The following is a 12,668-nucleotide window of genomic DNA, read 5'->3' on the forward strand; positions in this document are numbered from 1 at the left end:
AGCAGGCCTTGTCAATCCGCGGAAGCAGGTGCAGTATATAAATCTGGAACAACTTGGTACTCAGACTGTAATGACAGCCAGCCAGGTCTGGTGTTTGACCGATGGGGCACAGTGCAAGAGACTGAAAGTCTAATTCCAGTAGAGAGAGAGCAAAGTGGTGTTTCCAAACTCCAGTCCTTCAGCACTCTCCATCTGTCTGGAACATAGAGATTGCTGCACATGTACTGGGCTAGTGTGGATTCTCTACCCACAGGAGAAGCTGCTGAGTTCACGTTTGGCCGAGAACTAGCCTGTTCTGCTTTGATGCAGAAGATGCCAAGTGATCCACACGCTGCTCAGGCACCACAGGTCAATCTATGAGATGCCAGCTAACGCCGCCTTTGCAGCCCTGCTCTCCAACCCACCCAACGTGCATGCACTGGGTAGGGTGAGTATCGATGTTGTAGCAGCCTCACCAGGCTCCCTGCACTCTTCCCCCCAATACTTGTCTCTCATCGCCAGCCCTGTCCTGGTGAAAGGTCCCATGCGGACAGCCGTGGAGCACGAAGGCGTCTCTTCATCCCCTGAGGAGGCACAGCGCTGACCGCAGGAGGCAGTTTCCCCAACACAGGCCTCCCTCCTGACTCGATCAGGATGCTCTTTTGTGGGCAGAGGGTAGTTGAGTCTCTATGAGCCCGTCACACTGTGGCCATCTCAGCTAGGAAGCCAGGAAAGGGGTAGTTCTGGGATAGGCACGTGTCCACTGGGAACTAGACATATGCCAGATTCATTCACCGGCCACTGGATGGTAACTTTCGGGCCGTGGGTTGGATTGAACTGGGACTCTAGAAGTGACGGGCTCATTGGCTTTCACCCCCTGCCTTTGGCCTGGCTGTCCCCAGCGAGAGGAAAGGCAGCCAGGAAAGGTGCCCTTGTTCCCTTTCAGTGAGTGAGTGGCACTGGGCTGCCCTGGTGAATTGGGCCTGGCCCACCCCAGCAACAGAGCAGCTGGGTGTGGGAAAGCTCCCTGTTAAACCTGGGCAGGCCTGGGGCTTCCTGGAGTGACAGTCACATAATGGTGCCTTTGTTGGAGAAACCCCAAAGGGCAGATGATGTCACCTTGCACTGGGCTGTGTGGCCGCTCAGGTCGCTGGGGGACAGAGCTGCTGAATCTCTTTGGCAACGAGGCAGCCAGGAAAAGTCTGCTTTTATCCCGTCCCTTTCTAATGCGGGTGAAGGGGTTTTGTTCCCAAACAGCACGTCGTTAGGAACAGAAACCTCCAATCGGAGCTGTCGCCCCCACCCCCTTGTGTGCCCTTGGCCGCTCCCTGCACTGGGAGCACCCACTGCCGTGTTCTTTGGTCCGACACAAAGCAAGGGTTTGGGATCCAGCCACACCTTTTGCCTTCGCTATCCCCCCTTCCAGGTGGAGGCCGTTTGGGTGAAACACCCAGAGGGCAGGAGTTTCTTAACATCAGATCTACTGAAGACAGAGCACCACATCAAAAGAAAGAGTTTGCTAGGGTGACCAGACAGCAAATGTGAAAAATTGGGATGGGGTGGGGGATAATAGGCGCCTATATAAGAAAAAGACCCAAAAATCGGGACTATCCCTATAAAATCGGGACATCTGGTCACCCTAGAGTTTACAGTGTGTGCCCATCCGAATGCTCTTCATAGCCCAGACAGGTAGGCTCCCCTCAGCCTTGTTACAGAGAAGAAAGGAAGTTCTTGTGCGCCTGGAAATAGTTCTCTTCCCCGAGCCCCCTAGGTCAGACTGACACCTCACCCCCACTGCAGCCAGAGAGCTCATCACCACGCCTCGCTGTTAACCCCCTCAGTCCAGGGCAGGATCTCCTCCTGTTTTCCCAAACTGCTTGCCTACAGTCTTTGCGTTTTCCAGGAGACTGTCAAGGGCAGGGAAGAAAGTTCTTTAAAGGAGAAATAATTGTTGCCTTTCAGATGCTTAAAGACTGAACTCAAGCACAGGCTGTCGCAGTTCATCTGGCCTGGCTATCTCCAGTTACTTCAGTCCCCTTTTTAAAATTCCTCCATCAGTTTTTCCTTGCCATGAAATGTAAATGATTGACAATCCCCAACCCTCCTCTCCCAGGAGCATCAGGTAAACCTTTACTAACAGCCTGAACTCCACCCCAGAGGAGTGAATCTCCTGCTTTTAATTTAATCTCAAATATCTGACCCACTGGCTTTTCCTTCCTCCCTGTAAGGAGCAGTTGAGCCTCTCTCCAGGTTGGTCTGAGGCTTTGCGTGGGCCCTTAGGTAGGGCACACATCAATTGAGATGCCATGCTATGCAGCCCTGATTACCCTAGGGAGCTGGGCATTGGACATCACAGGGAATCGTTAATGTAATTAAATGACAGACACTGGAGGGTGGAACTCTTCTGGGGAATAGCAAGTTTGCACACGCTGTGCAAGAGAGCAGTGTGATCCTAAACACATGAGCAGGAGCCAGGAACTCCCAACTCTTAGTCCCAGCTCTGCCATGACTTGCTAAGTGGGCCCTCGGCAAGCCACTGTGTTGTAGTTTCCAAAACTGTAAAATGGTGTAATGTTTCCCTGTCTCAACGAGGTGCTGTGAGGATCTGTGTTTGCAAATGACGGAAAACCTCTGTTTCAGCACTAGGTATTTGGCTCAGTCACTTTCCAGTTGCTTTTGGATTCTGAGGTGGTGTATGTGTGAAAGCAGGAGATGCTCAGGATCTTGGAGGGATTCTGCTGAGCTGTGCAGAGCAGGCCCCTTTTCTGCAGGAAACATGTTTGCAGTGCAGTGTTCCTGTGGGATCTGTTTTCAGACCTAAAGCCTCTCTTAGGCACTAGCCAGTGGGAAGGCTTTGGCAGTAACACGGGACGATGTTTTCTGGAATGGATTTTGAAGGTTCCTTTAGATATTTGGGCTGAAACCAGCTGGCAGTGCAGTATCAGCAGCAAAGTTGATGAAAGGAGGGCGTGTATTCTGGAAAGGCCTGGTCCACAACTTGACCTCCTGTTGTCCACGAACTGTGCTTGGTTGTGGCTTCCAGAATTGTATAGCGAGGGAGGGAGTCGGTCTGTTCTGGCAAAAGGCTGAATTAAGAGAAGCTGTACTGAGCTGTTGCTTCCTTTTACAGGCAACTTTCAAGAAGCTGGTCTCAAAGTTGCATTTACAAGCTGAGCACATGAACCGCCTACGCCTGGCCAACATGACCTGCTCATTTAAGGGTCATTGGGCTCAGAGCCAAGAAAACCTGAGGGTCAGATCAATTAGAAACAAAATGTTGCTGGAGAATGCCAAGCTGGAGGCTTTAGGAAAGGCAAAATGTTCTACCGGCTTAATCCCAGGATTTTGCAACACTGGGCCCCTCAAAGTGAATCAGGCAAGCCCAGTCTGCAGTGTTGCTTGCAGCTTTGGGTTCAGCGGGTATTGGCTTGAACCAAAACACTCCAGTCCAGTAATCATTAATTTAACTCTCCAGTGCTCCAAGGTGATTATACGTGCTGCAAGCCAGTCTCCTCCTCACATATGTTTCCGTGCAATAGGATGTCCCTTTGGCCATAATAAACACAAGCTGTACAGGACTGGATGGCTTTTGAGTGAGTAATGTGCTGCAAAGGCTCTCACTTCTCTCACCTGCTTAGATACCCATGTGTATCAGTTCATAGCCTATGTGAAAAGAGCTGGTGCTCGCAGTCCAGTTCCTTGTGGATGGACATCTGCAAAGAGACTCTGCTCAGCACCTTGGTGACGGGTTTGGCAGTAACACTATGAGTGGAGGGCTAGCTGCTGGCTCGAGCAAGGGACTGGAACTCAGGTTTCCTGGGTTCCCTTCCCAGCTGTTTAACTGTCTTGCTGTTACTTCCACTTACCAGCTCTGGATCTGTCTATGCTTCTATTTCCCCATCTCTCAAAGGGGTAACCGCTGCCTACCTCACAGAAGCATTGTGAAGCCGCCTATTTAAAGAGCTCTGAGGCCTTGGCTACACTGGCGCTTTACAGTGCTGCAACTTTCTCACTCGGGTGTGAAAAAAACACCCCCCTGAGCGCTGCAAGATACAGCGCTGTAAAGCGCCAGTGTAAACAGTGCCGCAGCGTTGGGAGCCCGGCTCCCAGCGCTGCAAGCTAAACCCCATCAGGATGTGGACTACGTGCAGCACTGGGAGAGCTCTCTCCCAGCGCTGGCGCCGCGACCACACTCGCACTTCAAAGCGCTGCTGCAGCAGCGCTCCCGCAGCAGCGCTTTGCAGTTTCGAGTGTAGCCAAGCCCTCAGACCCGTGGGTGACACGGGCCAGAGAATTTCTGGGCTCGGAGTCCAGATTCCCTCTCACTCCTGAGGCAGTGTCTGCGCTCAGGCTCCCACACCATTGCTCTAACTAACACTACAGCTGCTACCCTAGTGTTAGCATTGGCAGGATTCTGGCTCTGGCCAGCTCTAGGTTATACAGGTCGAAATGCCCCTCCTGATACTAGCAGCAGTGGGAAAGCTGGAGATGCCAAGGCCCCAGAGTGAGTCCCAGCAGACCAGGGCTGTGGTGGGTGAAGCTTCTGCCCACGCTGGGCTTGTTCTGGGCATAAACATGAGGCTTTTCAGTGGGTCCAAGCTCAGCTGTGAATTTTGGTTGGAAGTGGAATCCCCGGTAAAGGGGCTGGAGATACGGCACATGGGGATCCCAGCCACCTGCTGCTTGTCTGCTCACACAACTTATTTCCAGGAGCTGACTGCACAGCGCAAAAGGCTATTTGTAAGACCAGCTGCTTCCATTGAACTAGCAAGAAGTGCAGAGGAATTACAGACCTTCCTTAAGGGGGGCAAGAGGCTCCTGTTTGTTCTCCCCATATGGGGCCTATGGATTTGGAGGTGCTCTGTAATAATTTAATACTGTGTGTTGTCTGTTTATTGGGATGTTATGGTAGATGGGGTTAACTCAACAGAGGGATGGCTGGGAAAACAGACAGGAAGGAGAAGAATGGCTCATGATAGTCACCTCTCAGCAAACACTGAGGAGTTGTTAAGGGACAATGCCAGAACTGTTAGCTTTGACTGTTTTACCTCCTCTCCAGTCAGCCTACAGAACTAGTTCTGCCCAGGACAGGAAAAGGCCTGGAACGTGGAGGAACAAAGGAACTGTGGCAGGATTTATGGGGTCCCTCTGAAGAGAGGTTGCGTACTCATGGGAAATGAGACTGAGATCCAGCGCCCCATTGGGGTGCTCTGGAGAAGCTAGGCTTGATTAGATCGCCATCACAGGATGGTAGGCCTTCAGGGAAGACAGACATGCATGGTTGGAGAAGGCTGTCTGATCGCACTAGTTGTCATTAGTCATAGATGGCTGACGCAGGGAACCCCAGGTGTCCGAACCCAGTCAGCCCTGGAGGCTAAGCACGGTGGATACCTGGGGCCTGGTGTGAGAACGGGAGGATTGCGAAATTGCACCCCAGGAGCGGTAAAGGCACAAGGCCTGACGCCCGGTTGGTGCTTTCTGAGAGGCCTGCAAGGGGACAGAGAGCAGCTAGGGGGGCAGTTATCCAGGCAAAGCAGGGGTAGGTCTGCCAGAGAGCTTTGTGTGGGGAATGAACTCCAGGCTCCGTGATAAGTCAGATGGTGGAATGGGCCAACTTAAATTAGAAAAAAAGCGTATTCAGGATATTTTGCCAACCTTGTCCAGTGTATTCCCTGCTCGTTTTCTGCTTTCTAGTGGCCACTTTTATGTTTCCAAGGATCATAAATCCTCATTTTTCCGCTGGACAGGAGGTCCGACAGTCTAATCAGCAGCGATCTGTGTAGTATTGTTTACACGTTGCCCAGTTATCGGGAGCACAGGCCCTGCCTGTGCTCAGCTGCATTTAAACATGCCAATTTCCTGCGAATGTTTGACCTCTCTGGCGGCTGCTTGCAGTACACGGGCCTGAGACAGTCGTATGCTGTGAAAGGGGAAAAGTCAAAGCCCTTCCCCCCCAGCCTCCGCACCCACCCACCCCATGGCAGGTCTGGTGCATTGGTAATGCTCTAAGGCTGAGAGGGAAACTCATGGGATATTTAAGAACAAAAAAGTAAGAGTTTAATTTTCTAATCACATCACTTTCAAAGGTCGGCGCTTCTAATAGCAATACTGAGATGAATAAAGAGAGCGCAAACATGGCCTCCATGTGTGAGAGAGGCAAATTTGGTTTGAAACAAGTAATATTCCATACATTTAAAATATTCACTCTCCCTGCATTATTAATGCTTACAGAGCCACTCTCCCCACTTCAGAAACTCCAGCCTGCAGTTGTTGCGGGAGGGAAAGGTACCTCATTAGGTTGCATAGATAAGCTACTTGCTGCATCCAGTTTAGGAGCAGAGGCATGGAATAGATGTCCCACAAGCCATGCAAGTGGGATACTGTGACTACCTGTTCTGTCAGTAGAGCACAATTGCTCAGAGTTCCATATACTTCCTGAGTCTGTTACTCACCTGCAGTCTCTAGTAAGGTGTGTTTTGAGGAAGGAGGTGGAGCTATTTATTTTTCTAGAACATAAGGGTCCAGAAACAGCACACTTATGGTTGACAAGTAGTGGACACACGCCACGGTATTAACTTTAAATTTACATTCTAGCTCCCTGCACCCCGGTTCTTCAAAAGCTAAATCTGCAGCTAGACTGGCCTCATTTGGGATCTTGATCTCTAGGAGCTAGATAAGAGCAGTCCTGCTACTGTTGGGATAGGAAATCCCACAGGAAAATCCTGGTTATTCAATGGGGTGGGGGATGGGGGGACTTTGCTCAGCTGTAACCTTATATCCAAACCATTTCCCTCTTCAGTGTCAGTAGGACACCGCAGCTGGAAATACCGTCTTTCACCTGACACCTAAAGGTCCTGGTCATATTAAAAATCCTGTGGCATTTTTTCCCCTCATTACCGTCTGGGTAATTGCAGCCGACCTCCGTAGACTCCTCTGCAGTGTTATCTGGACAGAGGGTTCTTCTAGACTTCTTTCTTGAAGTGTTCTGTGCTTCTTTCAGAGGATGCTATAACACAGTGGAAGTGATTGTATGAGATAAGATTGTAAACTCTTTGGGGGAAGGCCCTTGCCTGACCTCTGGTGCAGGGCCCAGCACAGCATTCCTGATTGGGCCTTTTGGGGTTACCACCCTGTAAATGATAATATGGAGTTTGTACAACATTTGGATTTTTTGCTATGAAATTGGTCAGACAGGGGAGCTGCAATTCTCTCAAACTGAGGTGCAGAGCACAGCCACTGCAGTCCAATAGCTAGCTGCAGTCTTTGTAACTGACAGTGAATGAAAGAGACAGTCATGATTGCAGTGCCTTTGACCGATCATTCAGAAAATGCTAGAGTTTCTGGCTCAGAACAAGTGCTATGATCTGGTCTCTGTGGAGGGGCATTTTCAGGCTCTTGTGTATTCCTGCGCCAAAGAGCCCAAGCATCTCTGCTTCAGAAACATTTTTCTCTTAATGCAACAGATGTGACAGGATGACAAAACCTCAGGTGTTATGTCAGTGATCCTGGCATTCCTGGCTCTGGGGGTTCTCTTCTGGCTGCTCTTTACTAACGCGACAGGCTGCATCTCACAGAGACCAAGTCAATTTCAAAGGGCTTGGCTACATTAGACATTTCAAAGCGCTGCCCCGGCAGCGCTGCGAAGTGTGAGTGTAGTCAAAGCCGCAGCGCTAGGAGAGAGCTCTCCCAGTGCTGCTTGTAAACCACATCCCTTACGGGTGTAGCGTGCAGCGCTGGGAGCCGTGTTCCCAGCGCTGCCGCCCTGATTACACTGACACTTTACAGCGCTGCATCTTGCAGCGCTCAGGGGGGTGTTTTTTCACACCCCAGTTGCAGCGCTGTAAAGTGCCAGTGTAGCCAAGGCCAAAGACCCACAAACCTTTCCATTTTACCATGATTTTTCATTTACATAATAAAGGCCCCAATACCTGGAATAATTAAGGCACATTAAGAATTGCTTTCTCGAATAATTCTCCATATATGCAAATTGTTCCTAGCTCTGGCTACTGCAAGTGATTTCAAATGTGCATTAACCAGCCTCTTTCATCAGCAGATGGAAGCCAGTATCTGCATATGTAATTTATATCTACTTGATGGAATTAACAGATGAAATATGCATTACATGGCTCCGTTAACATTTTTTGCTCGTACAGCTTTTAGCTCTTGGTAAGTTAATATTACAGACCAAGAGTGTGCAGGTCCTTATGCAAAGCAAGGAGTTGCACACAGGGATTTAAAGCAGTTACAGAGTGTATTCCAGGTCAGGCAGGTTTGCCTGTCTCTAAATAGAATAAAATTTAGCTGCTACGTTACAAGAAAGCAGGCCGGAAAGAAGCATTGTCTCTTCTTTGAAGCACTGTATGTAGGTTCTTTAAATCAGACAGACCTTTGCCTGTGCAGTCTCCCGCTTGAATCTCCCAAACCTAGGGGCATCTTAAGAATCATTAATATCCAAAGGTATTTCTACCCCCACCCTACAAGATCATCAAAGGACTAACTACTGAAATCTGGAAGTCAGCGAAGAAACTGTTGCTGAATAGAATTTGGTCCTCGGTACCATTGGCAAATTTGGGGGGTAGGGGAGGAAACAGAAATTGATTTGATAAAATAAAAAAAATGCAAGAAACATCGACCCCTTTCTTAGAAGTCACTGTAAGGCTAACCAATGAACCATCTGCTTTCTTCTCGGTTAGTTTACACACTAAGCATTTCCTCTTTGCTAGGTTATAAAACGTACTCGTTTGAGTCCAGTTTGGGGATTTTTTTGCATTTGCTTTTTCCTCCAGATAAAAAATATAAAGAGTTTAAAATATAACCCCATTGATTCTTACTAGAAAGGAAGTGATGAAATGACTCTGCAATTGGATCCCATCTGCCACTTGTGCTCAGAGATTGAAAGAGAAGCATTGATAGGAGCTGCTGCGTGGCTTTTTAATGGGATAGTAATGACCTCTCCTTGGTGTGCCCTTTGCAGTGCTGATCTCTCTTGCCCAGCTGACATAGCTACTCTGAATGCAAAGTGGCCCCAAATGGCAGTGCCAGCCTAATGCCTCCTGGGTTCACTCCCAGGAGATGCACTTCAAGGTCCAATGTGTTTTAATTACTTTGAAGCCAGGCTAATGCTGCTTCCCTGCTCTGCTGCATTCTGCCTGTCGCTGGAGACCTGTTGCCTCCCCTGTGCGAGAGGTACATTGTGTACTAGCCCATTAGAGGTGATCCAGTGGGAAGGCCGGAGCCAGGTGGGAACAGGAATGGACACAGCCAGTGTGAGGAAACTGGTACTAGCTAACACATATGTCAACACATGGTAGATCCACAGCCAGAGAGCCAAACCTGGGTCTGGTGAGTGAAGTCTGAACAGGACTTTGCTGCCAGAATTACGACTCACGCCAGGGCTTTTGTCCCTCACCTCTGTGACCATTAACGTTCACTCCTCCATTTAAACACAAACGCCCATCTTGTACATTTAAGTCCTGCTTCGCATGCTATGGCGCGACAGCTAGATTTTTAATCAGCTTGTCTCAGAGTAATAATGCATGGAGAGATCAAAAGGGTACACCTTATCTGGGGTTTGCCTGCCATAAACAGTGTAAAGTGCTGGAATTTTATCAGCAGCACAGATACCTGATAGACAGGACGGCCACCGAATGTTTCTGGCTGCAAGGCTGATGTGGTGTGTAATGGGTTTCGGAGGCTCCTTTTCTGCAATAGGTGCTCAGAGACCTCACTGCTTGGAGCCATATGTGAACCTAGGTATCACATGCACGTCAATGCAAGGTGTCCACACTCCAGGGAAGGTGTTTCACTGGCCCCATCTGAGCACCTCACACTCATTAAGGGACTTCGCCTGGCAAGTGACAGCCTCTGCGTGATAAAGGGGATCTGTGGCAGAGCAGGCCATTGAGCCTGGTATCCCCACTCCTAGCTAATGCTCTAACCACTTCACCTGCCTGCCATGAGATGTAGGCTTCTCGTGGGCCTTTCCTGGGCAGGTGCAGCTCCCTTTGGGGAGGTTCTAGCACAGAACAGGTGGTTTTCACCAGGGGTTCTCATTGCACCTCAGTAAGGGAACTGCCTGGCTTCTCCACCCTGTCTGCTCTTGCAGATCAGTGGCTCTCAGCCCTTCCAGACGGCTGTCCCCCTTTCAGGGGTCTGATTTGTCTCGCGTACCCAACTTACACCTTGCTTAAAAACAACTTGCTTACACAACCAGACATACAAATACAGAGGTGTCACAGCTCACTGTTATTGACACACTGCTGACTTCCTCTTTGTTACCATGTAATTATGGAATAGATCTATTGGAATATAAATATTGTACTTAACGTTTCAGTGTCTAGAGCGGCATAAACAAGTCGTTGTATGAAATTTTAGTTTGTACTGACTTTGCTAGAGCTTTGCACATAGCCTGTTGTAAAACTAGGCACATCTCTAGATGACTTAATGTACCTCCTGGAAGAGCTCTGCGTACCCCCAGGGTACCTGTACCCCTGCTTGAGAAGCACTGTTGTAGATCATAGTTAGACCCAGCCCCACAGTTAGGAGGCAACATTCTCCGGGGGCAGATTATCCCAAGGCTGCCTACTGTGTCTGGGCTTGGCCCCTGGGCTGCTGCGGTGTGACAGTCCCTTTGCGCCTAGAATACGTGTGTTCAGAACTGACCCTCTGGACCAGGAGACAATGGGGAAGGCAGCCCAGGAATCCTTCTTGCAAAGTAATAGCAGGAACCAGAGTCTGTTGTTTTAGAATTCCATGAAATATGCTGCAGAATCCCACTGGGAGCCTGTTCGCAGTTTGTTCTGGCTGTGGGAAGAGGCTCTGCCACTCTCTGCACTGGGGCTGAGTCTAAGCAACATGGGGCCCACCAGAGTGCCCAGAACTACATGAGCCCTCCGACCATGGAGGGCTAACCCCCTCTCTACTGGTGGCGACAGAGCAACTGATTAGGCATGCCAGCTGCAGAAACTACTTCTGCCCAGCCAGGTGCTTGGGGTAGCAGGCTGGCCCAGGAGGTACCATGATGTGTCCCCGCCTGGGGCCTGGTTCTGCCTGCACTGCCACAAAGACCCTTCTGGGATCACCCTAGTCTGTATTTTAAGGAAAATGAGAAACAAACTGACCCTGATCTTGCAATTTCAGAAACAACAATGTCCAGACTGACCCACTGTGGCAATCTCACCATACCCCCCCCATGCAGGGAAAGAACAAATCCTAGCCCTCAGGCCTGGGTTATGTGTCTCTTGATATTTTTAGTTGCAGATTAACAGCAACCAGGTGCGAGTCCTTTGCCTTTTAAAAAAAAAAAAAATAAAAAAAAAAGTTTTAAATCTCTTCCCCTTTAAAAGGAAAATGGAGTAGGACGGTTAAGGAGGCAAGGGATGACCCCTTTGGTGATGGGAGAGCCGTGGGGGTAGCAGAGCTGCCTTTGAGTGCATTGCCAGCATCTGGATACTACCCAGGATCGAGAGAGATCCACCTGCATCGGGGTCTCCATGACTCTTGCAGTATCTTGTGCAGTTTTGAAGTGTATGTAAATATTAATGTTCACAGCCTCACTGCTGCTGTTTACAGGGCTATGGCTGTCAGGCAATGGCTCCCTTGCTGATTTTACCAGCTCAGTTACAGCTGAGTTTTAGACTATTAAAACAAGGATTTATTCTCACTGCTGTCAAGCAACAGTAATTCTTACACCAAGTTAATCCTGAATACTTTTTTAAATAGATGCACATGGCCAGATTGTCAGCTGGCATAAATCACTGAAGCTACACTGACTTAAATGGAGCTGTGTTGGTTTACAGCAGTTGAGGGTCTGGCCCAGGCATGGAGTCCATTGTTCACATGGGGCCAGCTAAATCCTGTGTAAAAATATTTAGCAGCTCAGAACGAAGCCCAGAATGGGGGCATAAGGACTGGGTCTGTAATGTAAATGTCTGCACATGACACTCGTGGATGTTCAGTCTCGCTATCGCTTGGGTTGCTTCTTAGCTTTTGTCAAGGGCAATATTTAAAAACCAAACCCTGCAATGTTTAAAATAAGTGGCGTTCAGTAGGAGCCTGCAGACAGGAGCCTGAAGTGTTTCAGGGGTACTGAGCCCATCTAAGTGGATATGATTAAGTTAACAGCCAAGATAACTGCATTTTTGCTGCCCCTATGATCCCCCCTCCGAACGTCAACTGATCTCGCCTGCACCGTGCACTGCAGTGCCCAAACCCAAGGACAATGGAGCTGCCAGAAGTCATCAGTTCCTAGCTTGTCCTGCAAGCAAGAATCCCTGAGTTAACCCTTTGATACGGAAGCTAGAATTGCCAGCACTTTAATGCCTACCAATGGAAGTTCCATATGCCAGTGTGTTCTGGCTGCTGCCCGCCTACCAATGGAATTTCTATATGCCAGTGTGTTCTGGCTCCTGCCCCCTCTCTGACGAGAGTGCCTTCCCCTGACTTTATCCAGACTGCGTGTGCTGTGTCCTCTCCCTGCATTGAAAGCCCATTTATGTCACTTGCCACCTAATCAGTCATTAGCATCAGCAAAACCCATCCACCATGTGCTTCCCTCCCCCACACTCCACTGGCACCGTCTCTCAGGCTTGGCAATCACGTGCAAGTGAGAGTCCACCTATCAGTTCTAGATTTGACTTGGGTAGATGCCAATGTTCATGTTTCCGCCACAGGCCTCAAGAAGATGGTAT

The 12,668-nt window shown here is 49.3% G+C and overlaps 2 protein-coding genes across 2 annotated transcripts in view; one reads left to right on the forward strand and one right to left on the reverse strand.

Annotated features, from left to right (window-relative positions):
- The window catches only part of TTLL11 (tubulin tyrosine ligase like 11), a 231,818-nt gene that overhangs the window by 181,870 nt on the left and 37,280 nt on the right, over positions 1-12,668 (reverse strand). The window lies entirely within an intron of this gene.
- LOC116817495 (carboxyl-terminal PDZ ligand of neuronal nitric oxide synthase protein-like) overlaps positions 1-12,668 on the forward strand; it is a 60,713-nt gene that overhangs the window by 29,861 nt on the left and 18,184 nt on the right. The window lies entirely within an intron of this gene.

The sequence above is a fragment of the Chelonoidis abingdonii genome, chromosome 24 (assembly GCF_003597395.2).
Source record: "Chelonoidis abingdonii isolate Lonesome George chromosome 24, CheloAbing_2.0, whole genome shotgun sequence".
Lineage (NCBI taxonomy): Eukaryota > Metazoa > Chordata > Testudines > Testudinidae > Chelonoidis > Chelonoidis abingdonii.